The sequence below is a fragment of the Halichoeres trimaculatus genome, unplaced genomic scaffold, assembly GCF_033239565.1.
Source record: "Halichoeres trimaculatus isolate MK-OKI-2021-1 unplaced genomic scaffold, fHalTri1.1 fHalTri1_scaffold_18, whole genome shotgun sequence".
Taxonomy (NCBI): Eukaryota; Metazoa; Chordata; class Actinopteri; order Labriformes; family Labridae; genus Halichoeres; species Halichoeres trimaculatus.
The window spans coordinates 18,029,440-18,054,539 of record NW_027437196.1 but is presented as its reverse complement, the minus strand read 5'-3'; the positions used below and the strand labels follow the sequence as shown (position 1 = coordinate 18,054,539).

Genomic DNA, 25,100 nt, shown 5'->3' with positions numbered 1-25,100 from the left:
TTACAAATGCAGATAAAAAAATGCAGTATTTTTTTCCTGATTCCCATGCTGTCCCTGACTTTGTTACTGCTTTCTTTCTAAACTAGTTTCCTCGCCTGTCACATATTAAGCAACAGGAAAAAAAAATTAAAGATAAGTAATAAAAATACACTAATTGATAGTTGTTTCTTCAACAATCCAAACAAAAAGCAATTGAGCTGATGTCCAGGCTCTGTGTATGGTTTTGTTAAATGTATAGGGACAATCATTCATTTCCTCCTTTTCTCTACCTCATTGTTACGTGTATAAGTGAGTTATTCTGTATCTTTAAATCCCATTCTTATCACAATGCCTGGTCCTTTAGTTCTTCATATAGCCAAGACAGAAATAACCAGGGCATTTTTTTTAAAAGGTGGGAAAAAAAGAGAAATTTGTAATAATTGGAATAATCAGCACATTGACTAACCAACAAAGAAACAGGTGTGTGTTTGAGTGTGTAGGAGGATGGAGGTGGCGGTGTGAGCATGCTCTCTCTGCTATTTGCTCGACTGGTAATCAGCCAAACACACTACAAGTCTCCTGCTATGATTTGCCCCCCGGTGTGTCTCCAGTCTGAACGTCTGTGAGTAAGTTTCTGTATGTCGACTTGTGCATGCATTTATATAACTGTATACCTGTCAGTGTGTGTATGGGGCCATGCATGTGTATCAGTGTAGAGGAAGTCCACATGTGTGTGAGTGTGTGTCACAGAATTTATATTTGTTTCCTGTTCCTTCTCGCTGCAGAGGGGTAGACCCCTAGTGAGGTTTACAGCTTGTGTGTGTGTGTGTGCGCATGTGTGTGTGTTGGCAGTCGGACATGTTCACGGATTGGTGTATTTGCCGGATGGGAATACAACTCCTTGGACATTTAATCTAGGGAGAATTTCACGCTAGTTACTGCTTGTCATCAAATGTTTCTAGCGTAAAATACTGCAGCGATCTTTTATTGGTGGACGTTCAGGACGAATTCACTGTCAGACCTCTGCGTGCCCCACTGCCCTCTCGATAGACTGAAAGTGTGGTTTGAGAAAGATTGAGGAAGACACTAATCATAGGCTAAGTTCAATGCCAAAATCTGCTTTTCTCTCAGGAGAAATTAATCTGAATTTTGAGTGTTTCAGTCACTGTGTAAGAGTTTTGTTTGCAATTTCAAAGTTAACGCATTCTTAGATAAATTTGTTTTTTTTCTTAGACACACACTCAGACGGGTCTCGAGCTAAGGGGACTACGGATGCAGTATATCAACAGTCGTATGTGTTCACTTAGCAAACCACAGCTGCTAGCACCATTACTATGATTTCCTGCATGTGTATGTCTCTGTCTTCTGCCTCCTCAACACACACACACACTCACACATGCACGCACACACACACACACACACACACACATCTAACGGCCCTATCCAAATGGATTTTAGCAGGACACATATTTTACACCAGGCTGCGTCTCTCTGATGTTCAGGTGCTTTGCTGTAAAATGTGACCCAGGTTGTCTTCTAATGTATATCACAGCCTGAAAAGAATGACGTAGTCCTTCCAGCCTTTCTGAGAAGAAGAAAAAAAAAGAAAGGAGGAACCCTTAACCTTAACTTTTAACGTCTGAGTAATTGTTTTTTTGTGTCTGTGTATTAAAAAGCTTTCAGTATTTAAGCGGGCAGTGAAAAACAAAGGACACATTTGTTTAATAGAATAATCCTTCCTGTGTTTAAGACGACTCCAAAGCTTTCAATTTTGAGCCTTAATGTTTCGACAAGCTGTTCAATCAGTTGTTTTTGAGGACATCGCAAATGGCAGGCTGTCTCTGAAATACGTTTGCTTGTTTTACCTGACCCACTTTTCCTTCACTATGTGTGTTTGTGTGCGTGCGTGTGTGTGTGTGTGTGTGTGTGTGTGTGTGTGTGTGTGTGTGTGTATGAGAGAGAGAGAGTTTGTGTGTGTGCGTGTGTGTGTGTGTGTGTGTGCGCGTGTGCTGTCCCTCTTTGCTCAGAAGGTTGTAAATGTAATCTTAGACACATGTTACTCCGGCTGATGTTTTTCAGATTGATGTCAGTTGCGATTAGCATATCTCCTGCCAAGACACAGGAGTGCTCTTTAGAGCCTGGCCTCGCTCACACACACAAACACACACACACACAAACTCACACACGTATGCAAACCGTTGGGTAAACACAGCTCAGCTGCCATTTTGAATGATTGCACGATGATTATTTGATGCAGTGATTTATTTTGAACGCAGCCTGTGAGTAAACTGAGGCAGGAAAGGGATGAGAAATGTGACTGACAAGCTCCAAAACTCAAATTCTACCCCAAGACACCCTTTTCCCAGAAACATATTATTACATCCTGGCCCCAAAAATGCATTTTAACACTCCCTGGCCTCTAACTTTAATGTCACCCTGTCTGTTTCTAAAAACGCCGCCATGTAAATGCAGCTGTGACCAACACAGTCCAAGACGAAACTGTTTCATTTACATTCATCTTGTGCTCGGGAATGGAGAATTCCTCCTCCAATGTAAGACAGCGGGGGGAACTGTGCGAAACGAATTTCTCGCCATCTCTGGAGAGCGAACGATATAGGGAATCAGAACACACCCTTCAGACAATGGAAGAGGAGGGGGTCTTATTTTCTTCTTTCCCCCCTGTCTCCCTCCACACCTCCCTGACCCTGCTTCCCCTCAACCTGCCCAGCAGAGTGAGAGAATACGTGGAGCACCAACAGGGGGGGTGGGGGGGTTTGGAGAGTGAGACAGACAGAAAGAAAGTCAGATAAAAGTAGTTAAAAGAAGAAGAAATCTTAAGGGGTTGGGGGGTGAAGAAATAACAGAAGAGTGGTCGACCAAATACCCGGCGACAGAATGAGAGAGGAAGACGGATGCAGAGAGACAGGGGAGAGAAGATGAGAATATATATGCGGTGGCCAGTGTTGTGAGACAAGGCAGGTTGCTGTCACTTTAAAAATGACTGTAATAAAAGTGACCGTCGGAAGATGGATCTGGTGATTTTGGCTTGCTAATCAGTCATCTGTGAAGAGGACCACAGCCCAGATTCAGCGGCCGCCTGACACCTCTTGATTGATGCCTACGCCCGATAAAAAAGGCCCATTAACTGTCCCTTCTATTAAACTGGGTGAAATGGCAAAAAAATGCTCCTCTCTTGCACCCTTCTTTTTCTAATCTCACTTTTATTCAAACCATAGATCTTTCTCTATCTCTACCTTTTTTGTCATCACCTGTCTCTGACTGTACCCTGTCCCCCTATGAGACGTCTTAAAGGTATTAGGAGGTATGTTAATGCGTCAGGCCTTCCTCTGTTTGCATGTGTTCATTGTGCTCCAGATGCCTCGTACTGTATTTGAGTACAACTCTTAACACTCGGATCAATAGATCAATAGGTGGCAGAAATGCAGCAGTCACTTCCTCAGCTGGCACCTGCTGCACTAATCCTAGTTAGGCATGTAAATAGGCCTGCGTGATTAGTGATGTCACAAATCATGTGACTCCAAGCCTTCTTTTTAGCCCCATGACATGCATCAGAAAAAAATAATGACCCGCAGCTGAATCTCATATCGCCCCATCTCTCCTTTCCCTTCTTAGACACACACACACACACACACACACACACACACACACACACACACACACACACACACACACATACACACACACACACACACACACACACAAAGATTGCCTGCAATAATAATAACCCCACAGACGACAGCTTCAGCCCCCTCCCTCTCACCCCCACCTCTACCCCCCCCTCCCACATACAATCAAACAAAGCCTCTCTCTTACCTTGCGCATGACCAATCCTTCCATCTCTCCCTCTTTTTTTTCCTCCTCCTCCTCCTCCTCCTCCACCATCCTATCTATGCAAGCTCTTCCTTTTCTGTAAAACCTCAACCACACCTAACAACAACACCTTGCACTCTCCCCGACCATCCCACAGCCTACAGCGCGGCACTCACACCCCCAATAAATACAGCCCTGGTCTGTCGTTTTCCCATCTATCCCTTTTTCTCTAGCCCCAGTCTCCCTCTCTCTCTCTCACCCCCTTTCTCTCTCTCTTCCTCCCTCTCTCTCCCTCTTCCTCTGTCTTTCCCCTCTCCACTCGCTCCTGGCTGGTGCTGGTGAAATATCAGGGCAAACGGATTCCAGCTTTTTTCTCTGGCTCAGAGGGGTTGTTCTGTGCGATTTGGCCCTGGGGTGCATTTCAGCGCTTCTGATGTGAGAGAGGGGGCGAGAGGCAGAGAGACTTAGACACACGGAGAGAGGGCGATGGAGAGAAAGAGGAAGAGGAGAGAGGAAGAGAGAAAGGAGACAGTGCTCAGGTTTATTCTTTCTTTTGGAAGAGACCAGTCGCTGATTCTAAGAACGACAGGCTGTTGACCGGCATTGAACCAGCAACTCGAGTTATGCATGCTCTTCTTAGCTTACAGAGGCCTTGAGGTGATCTCCATACATAATCAGGACAGTCTACCTCCATGGCAGGTGCGCCGCCATCTTGGAATCTCTCTCAGCCAGTGGACTTGAGCAGAGAGCCTGTGCAAAACGGAAAAGATGAACGACTCCGGCGATGAAGCTTTACTGCCTTAAATAAAATGAGAAATGGTCAACAGAAGATTTTTCAAAAATCCTTTTTGCATTAAAATTTCTGCTGCTGCGACCAAAAATAATTTCTCCTCTGAGCTTCTGAAAAACACCTCTTAGATACAAATATAACATCAAATCTGTGTTGTGCATTTAAAATTACGGAAATTAATGATTTACTGTTTTCTTGGTGGGTAACAAAAATAGAAAAATCAGATTAGAGATGGTAAAAAATAAGTTTCATTTGAATAATTAATTTATTAGTCATCAACTTTAAGGATGATATTCTAAAAGTTATTTCTGATAATTAAATATATTTTTAGAACCCATGGTTTAGCCACAGAATTCACCCATGCGTGATTGTGTTTTACCTTTCCCCTTGTGTGTCCATGCAGGTGTGTATTTTGCACTCCCTCATGCATGCATGTATGAATGTGTTTTTCTGCGTGTCTTAAAACCTGCATGTTTGTGTGTTTGTTTCCTAATCTCACATCTCACTGTGGGCCGTTTTAAAAGGATTTGTCATTCTTAGCTCAGTTGGGCTGATTGTGAATTAAATGTATTTTTAGGCACCTTTTTCCCCCCGTCCCTTTGTGAACCCAGTTAGAATTGAGGTCAGGACACACAAACAGACAGACGGACACACATATACACACACACATAAATGCACACACCATCTCAGCGAAAGACACATAGCTTTCAGAACAAATCACTGTTGAACTAGCCTGTGTGGAATGATTCTGACATTTTGTTTGGGAGAAATAGCATTTAATTGAAGGGAGGGGCGATACGGATGGCAGTTATGCAACCAAGGGAAAATGTCTACATTTCAACCCAAATTGAAAACATAACAGAGTTTGTGTTTTGTGTGTGTGCTTGTGTGTGTGTGTGTGTGCGTACTGAGGGGATGTTCGCACCATTTCACTGTTCTCCTTAGTTCACTTGTGTTAAGTTGTGAATTAGTTCAAGTTATGGAGTTTACTGCGCAGTAATGTTGAATTTTCACAATAATACAAAGTGATTTGGTTGTACATGTATCTGTCTTAACATTCGTATATTCAACCTTTAATTTACATTCTTAACGAGGAAGTACAAAGCTGTAAGAATGACACATGCTTACTTTGATGATAAAATTTTATTAATCTCAAAATTATATTTCTTCATCAAATTTAACGTGTTGCTAACGAAGAAATTTTGAGATTGATTAGTTAACTTTTATTATGCATGACCAGGAGGAACAGCATTTTCCTCTTATTGGGGACAAAAGTTTCAAAAACTGATTAGCTTCTGCTGATTCTTTTAAAAAATTGAATGTCCTTTTTTAGCCCATGGGGACTTCCTGGGACGAAACCCTTTGTCTTTTGCCCCCAAACACAGAAAGGTCAGAGGTCAGACACAGCCCCACAGCATTTGTCTGAAGCAGAGAAGGACTCGACGCTTTGCTCAATGACACTTCGGCACAGTAGATGCTTGCACAAGCGGCTGCTTGAACTCAGGTCATCCGGTCTAATGATGGTCACAAGGAAAGGAGGCTGAAGAGCCCTCATAAGGACTCTTCTAATGCAGTGAGGAAGCCAACAAGCATCTTTCAGGGTCACTGCACACCTCAAAATCTAACGCCTCTCTCTCCTTCTCCCCCTCTCTCTATTTCTTTCTTTATTCTCTTTTTCGCTTCAAGCGTTGCCAATTTGTCTGAGCTGCATCCACTAATCCGTGCGCATTTACGCATTGGTCATTGCGCCTCCGGTTGACTTGGTTGGCTTGATGGATGATGGCGTCCAGGCAGGAGACTGACTGACTGACTGTACACGCTCACAGCTGACAACAGTGTGGGCTGGTTACTCTCTGCTTTGTTGAGCTGTAACCAAATCACAAAAGGACAAAGAATATCCACTTGAACATAATTTTAATGCAAACTTATCAAAGTTGTTTTTGAACAATCAGTCATTCACTTCAAGTTTTGCAACTGGAATTAAAGGATGAGGAATTTTTTTTGTTCTTTTAATTTTTTTTTCAGAGGAACAGACAAAAAGGAATCATAATAAGATGAAAACGTTTTTGAAAAATTCCACTTTTCAAGGAAAAAAATCCAATCTGCCAGAAAAAAAAATAGCAACTGTGTTTCCACAAAATAAGGCCTGCCCGTAGTGGAGATTTGGCAGCAGCAATATCATTTTAGAGTCACGGGCAAAATTACTTTTCGGGTAACTCTTGCTCTGATAGCTTCCTGACGTTTTTCCCATGACTTCGAGATGTCAATCTGTCGCTGAGCTGACTTCTCGGTACTGACCGGGGTATTTTCAGTGTTGGGATGGCCCACTGAGTGTTAGACGGGAGGAAAAGAAGGGGGTAGGGGGGAACGGATGGATGGATGATGGGCCGGAAAGGTGGAGGGGTGACCATCCCCTAGAGAGACGGGGGGCTGGGGGTTCCTGGTGAGGACCTCTCAGACCACTAAATTGACATGTTCAAGCCCCTGGGTTGTCATGAAGAAAGCACTTTAATAAGGCGTGTGACAATACACACTACAGCAGTGTTACTTCCAAGAGGCCATTAAAAAGCAGGCCTCTGGTAGACATAAAATTAAAATTTCAGTGCATTAATATTACTAAAACTACTGTTTAAAAAAAAATGTTTTATAGTGTGATATATTAATTAAACTAAGTATCAGCATAAGTATTTTTATTTTTATTATTGTATTGTTATTATAATATATTACCGACAACTTAACATTTTTCAATTGTTAAATTATGAAAATCAATTTTATTGATGTATTCACTTTCTTTGATTTCTACACATTGTTTCAACAAATTAAATATTAATCTTTTAACTTCATATTTTGAGTCCTTTGATTAATTTTGATAATTATTCTGTTGATTGTTAACAGACCATACAGGTGCTATTGTTCCCATGCTCGGCAGCTTTACTGCTCTGTAAGTGTGTGTGGATCTGAGTGATAATCGATAGATTTTGCCGTTGAACGGGGTTGGAGGCAGATGAATGTGGGTGTTGTGTGTTGAGGGCATCTCGCGGAGACCGTGTTAAAGGGTTGGGGTGGGGTGGGGTTGGGGGGGACTCTTTTTTATTCTTCTGTCCATATATGGAGGACACTCACTGGACGCGTGTCTATTAAAGAGGGATCAACAATGAAAAAGATCGCAGGAGCAAAGGGCCAAGTGGGAGGAGGGCAGCAGGGCGAGGTGGAGTGAATGGAAACAGCAGTGGTGGTGGTGGTGGTGTTCGTGGTGGTGGTGTGTGAGGGAGATGCACATGGGGAGCGCGTGTGTGCTTCCAAGTGTGTGTGTGTTGATTTCCTCCAAAATGCGGGTGACGACGCCTGCCAAGTCACACTTCTCCTCCTCCTCTTCTTGTGTCTCCTCTTCTTCTCCTCCTCTTTCTTGCTCACCACAACACTTGTTCTTCCTTGGGAGCAATATCCCGGCAGCCCCTCTGCTCTTGCCCCGCCTGCATCACGGGTAAAGACTTTACAGTCAGGGGCCATCGATTGCTCTTATCAAATAAACAGAGTGGCACCAGCGGCTGCACGGACCCCACCACCACCACCCCTGCACCTCCACCCCTGTCCCCTAATCTCAAGCCCCCCTTCCCCTCCTCCAATTCCACCCCACCTCTTCCCTTGCTCGAGAGCCCTAGCAGCTGTGGTCCCATGTAAATTTTACATGATTGGCACCTCCTTATTTTACCCCCTGTACCCCCCCTCCACCCCCTCTCTCATATCATATTGCATATTAATGCAGAGTTTATGCAATAGCTATCATGTCCAGGCCTTTCCCTGGGAATTTGCATAGCTGATTATAGTGCCTGAAGTGCTTGATTGTTGCATGGGTGAGTTTATTTGATGCTGAAATGTGATATTTGCTGTTGAGACATGGGAGGAGGGGGTGAGGGTTGTAAGGTTGGGGGTGTACTGACACAGTTCCCCTTGACCCTTGAAATGCAACGTAATCCCACATGGCCCTGTTTGATTAGGGGGCATTTTTCTGTCTAATTGTTGTCATCAGGACTCGCACTATCATTGTGCATCTGGAAGCACTTTGACATCTAAGTCAGTGGTTCTCCAAAAGTTGGCTTCAGGGAACCTCAAAGGTTTGCGAAGGCCATGCATGCATGTATTTTGGGGACCTCCCTCCTTCCCTCTGGTGAGATGAAGATTTTTTTTATCATTTCACTTTGATTTCATTAACCTGAAATTATTCTAATCTGAGAACATATGTAAGAACAAAGGTTTTTTTTGTTGAATCACCATCACCGCACACTTACACCAGGTCTACAAAGCAACTCTAAATCAATAACAAAAAAACGCACACCAGGAGTCCCAGGGACCAAATCCAATTAAATGTGGACCCTTGGCATAAGGTGTGTCCATTTGGGGGTCCTTGACATGAAAATGTTGGAGAAGCCTCTGATCTAAGTGACTGAGGCAAAGGGCTGCATTGACAGTCTTTGTTTCTTTTTTCTCCTCACCCCCCTCCCTCCCTCCCTCTTTCTCTCTGTCTCTCTCTCTTTAAAAGGGAGCGGAAGAGTGGGCTGATACCGGTCTCATGTTGCGTATGGATTTTCGTTTATATAATCGATTGAAATGTCCCAATACATTGATTTTGGGTTCAGTGTTTTACAAACAAGCGTTTATGGGTCTCGATTTTATGTTAGGGATGATTCCAGTGTGACACCAGCGCGCAAAAAGTCGGAGTTGTTGACTTTTAAATAAATGATGTAAATAAAAACAAATAATTATCAATTCTTTCACTGAATAAAAAAAAATGTAAACAACTGATTTGGGTTGGAAGGAGGTGAAAAAGAGAGAAAATGGTGAAAAAGACACAATATCGTGCTGCCTCCCTCCTTAATCAAATAAAGTGGTGTAAAAAAAAAAAAAAAAAAAAAAAAACACGCGCGCACACACACAAAAGCATTTCCTTCCCTCTGAATTTCTCCTTGAATTATATGCCATCACTAGTGTGTGTGATTGCGGAATATTAAATTAAAGTGGGATAAGTCCGCACCGAGGCGGGCTGCGTCCAATCCGCAACTCATTTCCCCTGTTGTAGCACCGCATCACTGCGCTCCTCTCTTTTCAATGACAATGTGCCAAATCTGGGCATTTTGAAAACACTTTCCATATGCTATTATCGGATCGCTACTGAGCAAGAGAAAGACAGAAAGGAAGAAAAACGGAATGTTTTATACCAAAGGTACCGAGATTCTACATTTTTATTTCTCTTCTCTTTCAATGGCTGATTGTACTTTATGCTTTTTGTGGGATTTTAAGGAGGTAAGAGAAGGTGATTTTGAAGTTTTATAACGATTGCATATTTATGGATCGCTGTTGGATGGCTTTTGACTTAAGTGAGAAAACGTCTTGAGACTTTATGGTGAGCTTTTAAGGACAAAAACTTGTTTCTTTTTCTCCGATTTTACTCGATTTTCCTCTTTTATCTTGACAAAGAGGGCAGTGTTTTTGCTCACTTCCCAGTGGAGTACCTATGTTGTCTGATGGCAAAGTTGAAGCAACGTTTTGCTGGAGATTTATTTGGCTGAGATCATAGAAATATTATACAGTTTTATTGATTTATTTGCTATAAGATGAGCTTGCAGCCCGATCCCTTGAGTTTATGATCATTATTTTACATTTTGAGGATTTCTGTGCGTCAGACTTTTAATTCTTGTGATCAAAACACAGTTTAAATTATTGAATTTATTTTTGAATTCAATGTTTTTAAGTGCATTTCATTTACACTGAAATATTGGGCAGCATTTGGTGAATTTTTAGTCTATTGACATGCGTTAAAAGAGTCTCACTTAACATGTTAAAGTCTGTTTTTTAGGGCCTTTGTGCATCTTGTTTGTGCGCTTGTTTGCTGGACGAGACTTGGCCAGTGGGTCACTGTGGCAGGTTGCGGGTCAGAGCTGTGGACTTTGGCGTGTGTTTCCTTTTTTTTCTAGCTTGTGTGTGTGTATATGTGTGTGTCCTGAGGAGGCACAGGGGTCAGTCATGCAACCCCATGAGGGCGCCGACGCATAGGACTTACAAGGTGGATGTCTTGTGCGCACATCTACAAAAGACTGAACAGGTGACTGCTGTAGCAGACATCAGAATTTAATTCAGGAAAAACGATTTTAAAATATGAAAACAAATAACATCAAACCTGTGTTTTAGTTTGACCTCAGAGAAAATATTGATTTAACAGCAGTGTGGCTTCTTTCTGCGTGTCAAGCCTTTATGGAAATATCCGGACGATTCAAAGTTATTGATCTACTGAAGTGGCACAAGATCACTGTGAGAGCTCAATGCTTTCTTTTACGTCACATGCTGCGAAAATAAAACAAATACACCGCTTTAAATGTTTCATTGCAACATTAGAATTAAAAGAGCAAGATTTCGGACACTATGGTCTATGTTTAGGGTGATGTCACACTGAAATTTCCAAACGATTTATGTCCTTTTGAAAGCAAAAATACTGGCACGCTCGCGCACACACAGCCAAACTGCAAGCAGGCACACACACACATACACACACTCACAGAGACCCCACCAGAGCGGAGTTTACAGATAAAAATCTATAATTAATTGAGGATGCTGCTGATATGGAAATGGGGCGAAATATTAGTTAACGCGGTCTATTGTGGAGCGGTCCTCCGGAGAAAGAGCATCGTCTGCAGGGAGAGAGGGAGGGAGGAGACCGGGGGGATTTACAAAACGCAGGAGGTTAAGATAAGCGGTAGTCAATATCAGCTCTTTAAATCCGCTTTGTACTTTCTCTCTTTTTCTTTTAAAACAAATAAAATTAAAAGCACAACTCAGGTGAAAATGACAGCAGCGCGCTGAAGAAGTGGATAAAGTAGATCCTCTCTCAGAAATGGAGATGCTCGAATACAAAAAGACAAAACTCTGTGGTTTGCGACTATAAGAGTCCTCCCTCTCGATGTACAAAGTCGCAAATGAGAAATAGGTCCATTCCAGACAGTTTTTGAAACCTCGACGCACGGCCCCAGTTGACTTTTTGCGCGTCCGCTGCAGCAGCGGGTAGACTCGAGTCTCCAAGCCGTCTGTGAGCGACGCCTCCGAAGGCTTGACAGGCTGGAAAACCCCCCTGGAGGACAGGCAGGCAGCTGCAGCTGCAGTAGCGGCAGCAGCAGGAGCCTTGGATCCGGGTGAAAAGTGACGCCTCTGTTCCTCACCTCGACCCACCCGCCCCCCCTTTTTTGTCGGAGACCTCTCTAAACCCAGAATAAACAGCCTCGGGTCGGGTCGGGCTCGGATCTCTTGGCTTCTTAAGGATCCAGTTGGTACGGGGTGCAGTCCAGTCAATGTGGCTGCAAAGTAGACCTAGTAGTTCACTTGCCAGCAGCTGCCTTATCATCACATCTCAAGCCCCGGCTCATGTAGTTCAATTCACCCCCAGCTTCGATTTTTTTCCATGAAGGCGAACAAGATCTCTTGATTTTCTCCCCGATTGAGACTGTGTAAAGTCTTCCTCCTGCCCAAAAGCCACTATTAAAGCAACCGGGGGGGAAACACACAGTAAACGGTTTGCATTGAAAGGCTATAGGGCCAACAGAGCGATGCACTTTGTAAGGACACTAAATGTAAAGGCAAGTGAATAGAGCTTTGAATAGAGAGGGGATTTTTAGCCTGACCCTGTATTGGATTTTGCAGTTTGGCTCTATTGAACCCACGCGGGGCCTCAGCGGTCCCGAAAGGGCAGTGTTGACTCTCCAACATGTGCTGGATTACTGGGATGCATCGTGGCTTTGACTTTTAAGCTTGAGTGTTTATATGTTTCATATTTGCAACAGATCACATACAGACTCTTCTCTGCAAGGAAAAAAGCGTCGACATTATTAGAAAATACGATGAAAAGAGACAAAATGTGCATCCAAGTGTGGCGTAAATTACCTACATGTGTGTGAATGACTTGTGTTCCTTTTAATGTGAACGATGTGACACATTGAGCAGGCCCGTTTTCATGCACGACACCAGAGGGTTTTGTGTTTTTATTGTTCTATTCCAGGTGTATTTTTTCTCTTTCTTTTCATGCACATAAGTGATGAAAATATTAGTCCCTAAGTTCTGCTCTAACATTTTCGTAAATTGTACAAAACCTTAAAGAAACTCGCACAAGTGTTTCTGTGCTCCATCATTTCTCGGAATAGGCAGACCTTTCTCTTTGCGCATCTTCACCTGTGGTGTCACAATCAACCAAATCAGGAAGATGCTACACAAAAATGAGCATCATGCTCTCAAAGATATCATCATAAAGCGCTTCATGGAAAAAAATAAATGTGTGTGGGAGAATTGTGCGCGTCGGATAGAACACTGAACAAAAATTACGTTTTTTGATATAAAAAGATTACTCTTGTGTATTAATTTTTTAAACTTATAGGTGAGTGAAGCATGTTTGTTGTGCAGGAAGCGTTTGTCCATTGTTCTACATGTGATTTGGCCCTTGGAGAAACCGTACAAAAGGATGTTTTCTGCGCGCATGGACCTCTCCGGCCGCCAGGGCTCCGTGTGCGCGTCATTTGCAATGTGGAGACTGTTGATCAACTCACTAATTACACTTCTCTCCTCTCTCTCCCTCCCTCTTCGTCTCTCTTTTGCACCCTCCCTCCCTCTCTCTCCCTCTCTCTCTCATTCGCCCTCTCTCTCTCTCTGTCTCTCTACCCATTCCCAGAGTGCATATCGGGAAATAGACACACAAAGACATGCGCACTCAACTTAATCAGCCATTTTTTTAAACAGGGCTAAAACGATAATAATTAGCAGAATAAAGACATATCGGATTTTCATTTCCTTTCCTCCGTTTCCCGACCCCGTCCACAAGAGAAACTGCGAGGCAGCCCGTCGACACGTCGTTTCACCGCCACCGGAACCAAAATAAGGGATAGCTCTCTAAGCGCTTGACATTTGTGGTTTTACCCCTTTTCCCAATATAAAGTTGGAGGATTATTGTAATTTTACCCGTTTTTCCACGTTTTGATTGTCCACTAACGCAAGCCGCTGGATGTGACTGTTTTAAAAGCCAAGAGCAGAGAGAGAAGCGGAGGTGACGGCTTTGGAGGGGGAAGAAAGTAAGTTTTTTTTCCTTTCCACCTCTCCCTTTAACTTTTATTGAGTAGTTTGGGGTGTGTGTTAAATTTAGGGGTCGGGTATCGATTATCTATCTCGCTGGTGGATCTTTGACATCGGGGCTGTTTGGATAACAGGTGCTGGGTTGTTTTAAGTCCAGAATAAAGGCGGATATCAGGATGTTAGAGCAACTCCGGCGCTTTGGCTCCAATAAACCAAGCGACTGACAGGGTCGGAGGCGTTCTTACGCATGTGTCCGTGCTGCTACAGAGGGATATCACATCCAGAACTGCCGTTTGCAAAGTTATACGATGCTCACCGAGAAAACATGCTGGAGATACAGACTTAGTAGTTCTCCACTGTAGTTACTACGAGACGAGACGAGCGTTTCCCTTCTTTCGTGCTGTGCAGTGCGGATATGGTGTTGCCTTTCCAGGAGTCCGATCCCTCGGACATGTCCGCTCAGAGCATGTTTCCAGCCGAGGAGTCTGTCTGGCTGGTTTCAACCACTCCCGGCTCCTTATTCCATTCCCCAAACACAAGATATTTCATATTGAGACACATTTTGGGTGCACTACTGCGTTTACAGCCGGTTTTTGCGGGTTCCATGCACCCTCCACTGCCAAAGTGACACGATCAGACTCCTGGCACGATCTCCTCTTTCCTGTTCAGAAGTGAATATCTTTATAATAGTCCAAGTAAAAACCTTTATTCAGCCATTACTACAAGAGTAAAGTGCATGTCCCTGATCGTGGTTCACGCATCTTTACCTGCTGCGGTTTAAAAAGTAGTCCCACTGTACCGAGGCGTGGGTGGCTGCGTCGCCCAGGAGGGAGAGCCATCGTTGGGCTACTGATAGCACGGCGAGTCCCTTCAGAGGCAGCCGACTCCTGGGTACCCCTGTTTCTATATGGCACCGGCATTTTCAAGACAAAGATGCATCCAAAACTTATACTCTTTTCTTTTTCGGCTTTATGACATTTTTCAGTCCTACCCTTAATGCCATTTTTGAGTTCAAATCCGCGTCGGTGGGTATATAATTTCTTTGCATAAATTGTCCCTCTCTGGGTTCCTACCGATTCATCGTAAAACATCACCTTGAAGTTGTCGATAAAAGATGTTGCGTATTAATTTAGAGCAGACAGAGCGCAGAGGAAGGGCTCCTCAGGTATTTTTGCGTCCTCTTGTCTGTTTTTTTCAGCTTGGTAGACAGACTTGGCTCGGATTGGGACGCGACAGTGACAGGGGGGACATCGATCGCACGGGAGAAAAAAAAAACAAAACATCAGGGCCAAGGGGCCAGTCAGTCTCCAACCCGGGTATGTAGCGGTGTAGTGAGTGTAGAGAGACGGTGTTTAGGACAGGCGACCTGTTTTTACAGGACTGTCTCTTTTTATTCACGGCTTTTCTGTGTTTTGCGTATGGATTTCAGGAGGGTTTTATACCCTTCCAAAATAGAGAGTTGAACAGCAGTGTTGTACTTTATAATTTATCCAGATTATCGTATGAGAACAGGGTTTATACACAGAGTGTACAGCTTTTTGACCAAAATACGGAATTTTATGTACTGCCTCGAATAGCACTAGGAAGCGTTTTTCTGCTTTAATAATCAGAATAAACCAATTTCATCATTTATATCTTTATTTCAACTCTGTTATTGTATATAAATTTAAAGACCAATACCAAGAATTTTACATTAACACTAAATTCAGATATTCTAGATTTTTGTCAGGTAAATGCTGTATGATATGAGATTAATTTTTACAGATTAATAAATGATGAATACTGAATTGATATTTTATCCAATCACACAGTTTAATTACATCTGCATAAATCCTGTGTTTCATTACATAAACAGGCCTGACAAAAAAAATCCAAAAAGGGAAATTATGAGAGGAGATGATCCTGTCTAATTGCAGTGAATTTCATCAGTTAATGATGCTATTGTCTCACTCCATAATAACACACTCTGTTTTTATTTTTCTTGTCTTGCAAATGAGAGATTTTTTTGGAGGTTTCTGTTTTCACAAGCTCAGGCCCTCTTGTTTTTTTTTTGTTTTGTTTTGTTTTTTGTTTTTCTGTGCGGGCTTGTCTCAGTACTATCAAAGATTGCGAGTGTGTGCATGTGTGAGTGTGTATGTAGCTCTGCATGTTAGTTAAGCAGCTTGTAACATTCATTCCAGCCGCAGCAGTCAGGGAGAGGGATAATAAAAAAACATATAGTGTGAGAGATGGGCAGACAGCCCTGAGAGGACAATAGCTGTTGGCTTGAAAATGCCTCTTGATTATTAAAAGCTAATGCATTTTCAGCATTGCAGCCTTCATTAAGGGTGCGGATGGAGGAGGAGGAGGGGGGCAAAGGGATGAGAGGGTACTAGGAGGAGGAGGAGAGAGAAGGAGACAGGGGGCTGAGTCTGTCCTATAACTCCTAGGCCCAAGACACATGCAGCTAGAAGATTGGCTCGGGCCTCTCCTAGGGGTCGACAATGTGTCATTTCCACCCGGCTAGATTGCCCTCTGCCTATCTGATATTAATGTGCAAATCAATATTTCAGGGATTAAATTTCCCTTCTTCATTTTTTATGGTTTCTACCTCAATAAGTCTCCCGTCTAATAGAGGAGGCTGGATGATTTAGAAGCCTTTGCTGCAGAAAGAGAGAGAGGCAGAAAGAAATAGAGAGGAGCTTTGCAACAAGGCTATCGCTGCATTTTAATGTTCTTCTTCTTCGTGGATCCCCCATAGGCTTTTAGTAAGGAGGGCTATATCGCCGCTTTACACTGTAAAGACAGCCAATTTGGCTAAAAAAGGCTGAAAGAGAAAATATGAGTCCGGTTGAATACTTAAGACGCTGTGGTAATCCGAGTAGCAGGTATTAGCAGAGGGAAGCTCCCCCCCTTTTTCAAAGACACACACACACACACACACAGCTACATCCAAACCTGCATTACCAGCCGTCATGCTTGGGTGAACAGTGTAGCTTACCAGGCACCGCACTGCTACAACAATATAATTTTTTTTCTTCTCTTCTTCCTCCCTTTTTTTTTGTATTGAAGCCCATCGACATGCACTGGGGGAGATTTACTCTCCTGCGTAATAACATCTGGCGTACGTGTGTGATAGAAATGAATCACTCTGACACAATGACCTGTGTATGATTATTGGCGAAGGGAGGAGCGTATTACCATAGTCATAATGCTGCATCTCATTGAGGGGCGACTAAATGAGCTTGGACCCTTTGACTCCCCATAGACATTCATTAGGGGGACACCGTGCACACAGCGGAGGCGTCCCTCTGCCAGATAGGTGTGTGTCTGCATGTGTGTTTATTTAAACCTCCTTCCTGTACCATCTGGTGCGTGTGTACGTGCGTGTCCAGCAGCAGCAGCAGCAGCAGCAGCAGTAGTAGTGTGACCCCCCTCTTCTGCCTCATTCAGGTTTTGCAGCAGAGACTGTTTTAACATCCCCTCGATAGGGAGAGTGTCAGCGAGTGAACGCATGGGAAAAAAAAGAAGAGGGGAGAAAGAGACAGAGGAAGAGGCACAAAAGAGCTCTAATTGTAGCACGACCGCTTGGCTTCCTCCCTGATTCACGGCCATTACGATGTGAAAAGCACAACCGCCTGTCCTCCATTATCAAAACGGCAGGCCTACACACACTTTCACGTCCATACACACATACTCACTGGGGGGAATCATGTAGATTTTTTTGTCTCTTATCTATGGCTCAAATAGCTACTCTCATTCTGGTCAGCCGCTTTGAGGAGATTGAACGTATCCAGCACTCTTCTCACACAGATCATGAGTGGTTGGATTTTCAGAGTGAAATTAAATTCTTCTCTTGTAGGTTTCCAAGCAGCCAGAAACAAATAAACACAACCTTTTTTTCTGCACTAACTGTATTTCACCTAGATGGGCCAAGCTGTCTTTTTCAGACTCTCTATAGCACTTTTTCAAAGTGTTTTATGCAACATGTATTATGCAGCTGTTCAAAAGATGCAGGATTTGATGCAAAGAGCTATCTAGCAAGCAGTATTTAGATCAAGGTGCGTTTTTCTTTGGGCTCTGTTGTGTGCGTTTGAGGTGATGGGCTGCAGCCGTAGTGTCAGGGTCCTCTGGCTCGGTGAGGCCTGTAGGGGGAGAAGCTAAGAAGTCCGCAGCAGCTCAGCATTATGTCCCAGAGAGAGAAGAGTAAGGAGGGGAGGGGGGCTTCCTTTGTCAGCCCTGGGGCACCACCGCTAACACACACTTTCTCTCTATCACACACACTGAGCGAGAGGCGGAGGAGGGTTAAAGACTTGGAACGAGATCAAGCCCCTCCGTAGCTCCCGGGGAGGGTGCTTGTGAATATGCGAGTTTTAGTGTAATTAGCACTTAATTATATTAACATATGCAAATTGTCAGGCGGAGAGCTTGTACCGCCGGTGGGTATCGGCTGAGATACAAGTGACTCTATTGTACCACCACGGCAGAAAAAAGAATAATGGGTGTGTGTAAGGCAACCAGCCAGCAGCCAGGCAGCCCCCTGTGCTAGCACATAACCAGCTAGCTCATTTATGACTCTGCCTGGCCGCTTTGCCAAATTTCATTAGTCGCCATGACGACCTGGCTAATTGTGCTGACTAATGTCCCCTGATCTGTCGTCAGCCGGGATGGGTGACATCCCTCCACCCCAAAAACCATGAGAGGGGCAGAGTGAGAGGCCCGACTGTCCAGATTAAACCGGCACACAATGACTCCTATTTACACACGTTCCGCTTGTACGAGCATTTGCATATTCAAAAACACTCTGCCATGTTTCCTTGTCTGCTCAGTGTGTGTGTTTGCATGTGCACTCGTGCATTGGCAAGGCTGTGCGCATGTGGTGGCAATGTGTCTGAGGGGACGACAGCAGCTCAGTTGTGTGCGTCACATGTGTAACACACTGCTGTCTGTAACGAGAGACCGGGACTTTGTGGCTGGTATATGGCCATGTGTAGCAACACAGCTGAATTTGTTTTCGATTATTGTACAAGACTGGGATTCTGGCAAAGAAAGACTCGGGCCTAAGTGACACGCACAAGGAGTTCTGCCTTTGAAACTTGCAGCCCTTCTTTTCACTCCATCCAAATATCTAATTACAACACATCTTTATAGCCACCCCCAGCTGAGCAGCAGGACTTTCTTTTTTCAGGGGGAGGGTGGACAAACATTTAATTTTCTGTTCTTCCCTGCTAGCCAAAGGTGGATAGAGATTGGGCCTAGTTGGTGCTACTAGTACTTGCATGCTAATCCTGTTTTTTGACAGGAACGTAAACTGATATAATTGCTTTTCAGAGGCAGGAACGGCGGTTTATACAAGTGTGAAAGCACGGGAAAGGGGATTAGCATTATTTTGCATAATGCTGGGCAGGCGCTGAATGGGGCATTGAACGCTTGACTGGGTGACAGAGATGAAAGAGAGATGAAATGCTCTACCCCTCTCCTCTGTCTCCCTCCCTCTCTCTATCCCCTACAGTTCCCTCTGTCTGTGGCCGCTGTTAGCCAGTAGGGGAGTGTGTCTGCTGGAGAGGACCCCGGAAACACCAGGCTGGTGTTTTTTGGTTGTTTGTTCGGATGCCAGCAGATGGAAGCTGTCATGTGAGGCGCTATTTATGATAATAGAGTAACTGTGGAGACTTCTTAAGCCTCCATGTATACACTAAACTGCCTCCCTAAAGCACTGGAGTGTGCAATTATGTAGTGGATGGATGTGGCTCAGGTAGCATTTACATGGAAGGAAGGTAGCGGCTTTCATGGATCAAATCAAACTATACTCTTCTTACATTTTTCTTTATTGAGATGTTTGCCGAGGATTTGGTTGGATACTGTCTGAGTAGAGGGAACCGCGGTATTTGGAGGCAGGTGTGTTTTACATGTGTGTGAGCTCTGGTTGTGCTCGCAGGAACGGGTGCACCCGGGTAGTGACGCAGCTTAAAATTGCCACCGTGACTTCCATCTGACCCGGCTCGACTTTCTGAGTAATTTATGATCAACCGTCATCATTGCTATTGCATCTGGCGTATGGAAATGATCCAGGGGGGGTCGAGGGAGGAGCGTGAGGTTTGGGTAGTGGAGAACATGAACGCCACAAAGGCCGGTGTGGCCTGTTTTTGTTGTCTCTCATTGGACAGGATCCTCTTTCTTTGACCTTTTGCACGCCTTCCCTCGCCTTTCATATGCTAATGTCAACCGGACCCGAGGAGGAAACGTGCTGGAGCTGAGTGGAGGAGGACAAAGACTCCCCTCTCTCTTTTTTTTTTTTTTTTTGCACGCCATATCTCCTCTTTTTCTTGCCTCTTCCCCTCTCAACAACTTGACAGACTTTGGCATGAAAGGAAGTGAGTGCTTAGCGGATGGGAAAGGTGGGGACAGTGTTCTCGCTATGACCTGCACGGGGATCAAGTGCGCTGTAGCGATCTCTTAGTTGTGTGTGTGTGTGTGCGTGGAGTGTTATTTTTGAGTGGCCCTTGGAGTGTGTGTTGCAGATCGGTAATCGTTTGAGCTGTGCTACTGGTACTGATGGTTTGAGGAGTGATTTGTTGCTTTTCCAGTGAAGCTAGTCGAGTTGTCATATTTCTCCCGGACTCTTTTTCAGCTCTGCCAACTCTATCTCCTTAGAGCCAGTGAAGTACTGTCTCTGGCGAGGTAAAAGGATACTAATATAGTTACTACAAACCTCCCTTAACATAATACTCCTGTCGAGCATGACGTGGTTTCGGGGCTCTTTTGGCTCTGTTATGGGAAGGGGGCATGTTATCTGTAGGAAATGTAATTTTTGTCCTCATTGAAATCGTTCATTATTGAGCGCGGTTATCTAAATGTTTTTGTTGCTGTTGGTCCTGCGCCAGTCAGGATTGCGTTACCCTCTCCCTCTCTTTTCCTCTCCCTCTATGTCCGTCTCTCACTCCTTCATCTCGCCAGGCCCTTCATCAATCTCTTCAGGGAAAAATAGAAAAGTGGGGGATTTTTCTCTCCGTCCCGTTCTCAGGCTCTCCTGCCTATTTAACATCAGCCATCTCGTACAGGATATTAGCCGTGGAAAAACACGGCTCTGGGTATTTCATTTAGAATAATATGTTTATTCTTTTGGTTTCAAAGTGAGGGTGGGGGGATTTTTCGTATAGGGTGGGGAAAGAACAATCAGGGCCGTGTGTTGGAGCTCTTTTTCTGTTTGATCTGAGGTCCTGTGGGCCCTTGGAGTGGCTGAGATTCAGGTTTAGGTGAAAGAAAACGGGTTGTTGAAAAAACATGGTCTTACTGAGTTAATTAGTTAGTGGCTCTGTGTCATATTCTCTTGAACTCTCTCATTTTATTTGCATCTCTGGGTTATCTGTTTTTTGGTTTGCTTTTTTTTGTTTCATATTTTTTCTTGTAGTTGGCTTGAAAGGAGAGAGCAGTGTTACTAATTTGAAAGCAAGCTGATATTTTGAAACTTTCATTGTATTTCTGTGCATATGAAACACAACTCATTGGATTCCTTACATTGCTGTGATCGCCTGTACTACCATGACTTTGCATGTCCTCTCTACTCCATGATGCTGTTACTGTGAGGGACACTTTTCCACCCCCTCTCCTCTATTTGAATGCCTCAAAATCCTCACCTAATGTATTTAACACAGCATTCAGCAGCCTTTTGTTTTAAAGGTTTGTACTTCTCTTACTTCCCAACAAAACTACACACTGTACAAAAGGTTATATGCCACATTTCATTGATTGCTCTCAGAAGTATTTTCAGAGCGGTAAAAGTTGGCAAGCAGAAAAAAAATGTGCTCAACTACCTCACCAAAAGAGAAGTAAAGAAGACAAGCTCGGAGCTAAAAGTTGATGAATGACTAAGTTTCTCCAGGTTTGAGAAAAGATCCACCACAATAGCACAAGACGTCTCATGACAAATGATGCATTGACTTCCTTGTTGGCTAAAGACAAAGGCGGGGATTGAAGAAGGCAGAAAGCCCAGTCACAGGACATATGCACATTAATAGATCTGCAGGAAAACAGAAAAAGAGGGAGAGTGATGCGCTCACATAAATCTTTATGGCTAATTTCTATCAGGATATCCGTATTAAATCAACCATACATGCTCCTCTGTTCTTGTGTAATATTTGTGCATAGATTGTGTGCGTTTGTGTGTCTGCACATGCCTGTGTATGCATGTAAATCTCACATGCAACATGATTGGCATGTGGTATTCCTGAAGGCAATAGCATGTGGATATCAAGGCCATTGGCAGGGCTCGTCAGGGAATAAGTGGCTAATTAATTATGCATGACTTGTGGGCTTAAACAAACAGTGTAATGAGAGATGAGACGAATTTACCAAAGAATTAAGCCCCAGTTGCATGGAGACCTTCTCAATTATTCTATTATTCTTGTTATTATTGTGAACACTATCAATTCTTTGACCTAGTTAAAACCATTAAACCTACTATACAATTTCAAGCCGTCTAAAATTTAAACCCTGGCCTCACTTGAGATATGTAACCGAAAAGTGAGGGCTGAAAGTATTGAAAAACAGAATATTTCCTTTACTAATGGAGGCCTCAGTGTGATCTATACAGACAAGCCAGCAAGCTTGTGTCTTCACAACTCTCCTGAGGAGACTCCAGCCAACACTATCCCTCTATTTTTTTTTCTGGCCTGGCACCAGCCCTGGAATTATCTTTAATTATTTGCTTTTAAAAAGAGAGAGAAAAAAAGACTCATCTTTTTTCCGTGACAGTAGAGAAGAAGAGCAGAACAGGCGCAGGAATGTTCTTGTATATGAAATTGTAGGTATTAGCAAGGCTGGTTTTGTCAGCGGTTTCACTGATGTATCAGCTCTCTGCCCCTAGACTAAATAAAAAAGAGGAGGTTTTTGCCGTGTTTCATCCCTGCTAAGACGAGCAGATATAGAGGGGCTTTGGAGGAATTGTTAAAAAAGCAAAGTATGGCTGGGGAACAGAGGTCTTCTTTTGACCTAATACCTAAACAAGTGTCAGGATGTGGTGATGGATGGTCCCATGTTCTTTTGGGCCTGCTCCTCACCTTTATAGAAATCTTGCAAACGTAAAAGCTGAGATTACATTAAAAGAGAAGATCTTTTTTGGTATCATATACATACTACATCCTTTTACAAGTGGCTTGCTTTGCTGTAAGCATAATTCCTGAGTGCATGTATGTGTTAGAGAGAGTTTGCTGACTCTGGTTTTTCAGCTGCCTTGTCATTGACCTCCATGGTCCCCTGGTTACCACATTAAGAGCAATGCAACACAGATGCATACACAAGGAGAAAAAAGGCATTCTGAGACTTTCATTCTATGTTGATAATTTAACAGCGAGCTCACAGCAAGACACACTTCATCTTGCATGTTAGATTCCAACATGTTAATGTGTCACTTGTATCTAATAGCAGTTATTTCCTGCAGCGCACACTAAGGTAATGGGTCCATTTCATCTTGGTTCCCTCTCAGCGGGCCGGCCCCAGGATTTGCGTGACATGGTGTTTATTTGATAAAGGAATATTGTGGTGCTAATCTAAAACCACACTAATTACATCTGACAGTTGTTTGTTTGTAGTGAAATCCAATTAAAACGTACACTTTTCAACTCCATCGCTCATCCCCAACCCCCCCTTCCTTCAATTCTCTTTCTTTCTTCCTTTCCTCCCACGGTAACCAGAAAAAGAGCCGATGATGGCACAAATAACAACTGTGCTTTCCTTGTGGTTTTTGTGAGAACAGGGCAAACTCGCAACAGCTGTCAGAAAAAGGGGGTTTGTTTAAAAAGCAAATGGCTTTGGTCTAAAGTTCATTTGGAGACCTCTCTAATTAAATAGAGAGCCAAAAGCTTAAGTTAATTAGTAATTCCCTGGGTCCAGAAATTAGACCCGTCACGAGTATTGCAGCCCTCGGAAAGCCAGAAGGTATGTGTGCACTTGTGTTTTGTGTGTTATTTGCACATGTCCCAGCACACAACTGTCCTGAGATGTGTGTTCATCTGTTCTTGTCCTTATGCAAGGCCCTCACATTCTTCCTGTTGAGACATTAATGGTCTTTTTGTGGCGTGTCAGAGAAGTACTCAGGAGATGTTTAAGTGAGGGGCACATAGCTTGTGGCGTCAGTCAGGATACCTGCCCTATGATTATGTTTATGAAGATAATAACAGGGCCGGGGTCCCGTCGAGTACCATCCTTAGAAAACAGCAGGAGGGTTTGAACTTTAAACTTTATTGTTACCCCTAAAAAAACAACTGGATTGGTTCAGTTTGGCCGCTGCGTCCTAGAAATGTCTGTACAATTAGCAAGGTGCCTCTGCATACTTACTGCTAACTGTAAAAACAGATGTGTTCCTCTCTTCTTCTCTTAAATTTGACTGTGTAATTGAACTGATAAGCACAGGCTAAGCACACATAAATCAGCTGACTTTAACAAAATGGGCAGACAGGATGCCTACCTGTTCAGATCATTACAGACCTATAACTACTATTTTTCACAGCCAGAAATCACATGCTTTGCTAGCATACATGGCTAATGTGTGTTGTTTGTTAGAAGCTGACAGCCCCTGCTAACATTCTTTTTATAAATACAACATGATCCTGAGTAACACATTGTACCAAACACAGGCAGAATAGTTATCAGGAGCTGAACTTTATAGTAGCTGGAGTTACTACTCAAGTTTGTAATGCGCAAAAATAGACTTCAAAATATCAGCAGTTTACTGGCCTTGTAAACATCTTTAATATCAGACACGTGTTTTGGGTACATCGTGCTACTTTTGATGACTTAACACAACCAGTCGACTCACAAGCGTCCGTTATCTAGCTCAAAATTAGCGTAGCATTAGAGCCTCACGCTAGCTGATACAGTGTAACCAGGCGTTCGTATTTGCCAGGTGGATGTGAAATGCCTGCGTCAGAGACTGCTCTCTGTGTCTGTCTGTGAGTGTGTGCTATCCTTGACTGACGTGGACAGTGTTTGCTTAACCTCTTCTGCGCTGCGCTACCACGGCCTTGTCAATTTAAGCGAGTGTGTGTTTGAGAGCGGGAGAGGGAGTGAGTGAGTCCAGCAATGGCAGCTTTCATTTTTCATGTTCCCAGCAGTATTTTTGCTAAACAAACCTGCTGAGAGGCCAAGTGAGAGAAAAGAGAGGGAGTCTGAATCAACACAAATGAGTGCTATTTGTTGTTTTTTTCCTGGGGTGGTGTATAATTGTGTGTGTGCATCCACACATCCTGATAGAAAAAAAATGCAATTTTTTTTCTAAATCAGATTTTTTAGGCTTTGTATTTAGCAGGATTATTAATTTCTCCTGACAAATAATCCCACCCTGCCACCCCCTTCAACTTGCATTGTTATTTCAAAGCAGAGGTGTGTGTGTGAGATTGTGTGTTTGCTAGTGTGCATGGTC

At 43.5% G+C, this 25,100-nt stretch overlaps 1 protein-coding gene across 4 annotated transcripts in view; it reads left to right on the top strand.

Moving 5' to 3' along the window:
• Positions 1-550: 550 nt before the first annotated feature.
• The window catches only part of zfhx4 (zinc finger homeobox 4), a 92,276-nt gene continuing 67,726 nt past the window's right edge, over positions 551-25,100 (top strand). For 2 of the 4 annotated variants that reach the window (XM_074693885.1, XM_074693888.1), the window contains exon 1: positions 13,319-13,701. The gene's annotated coding sequence lies outside the window, so the exon portion shown is untranslated. Of the gene's footprint in view, positions 602-9,666; positions 9,822-13,318; positions 13,702-25,100 lie in introns of those variants that run through there. The other 2 variants (XM_074693887.1, XM_074693886.1) reach the window with 2 other exon arrangements.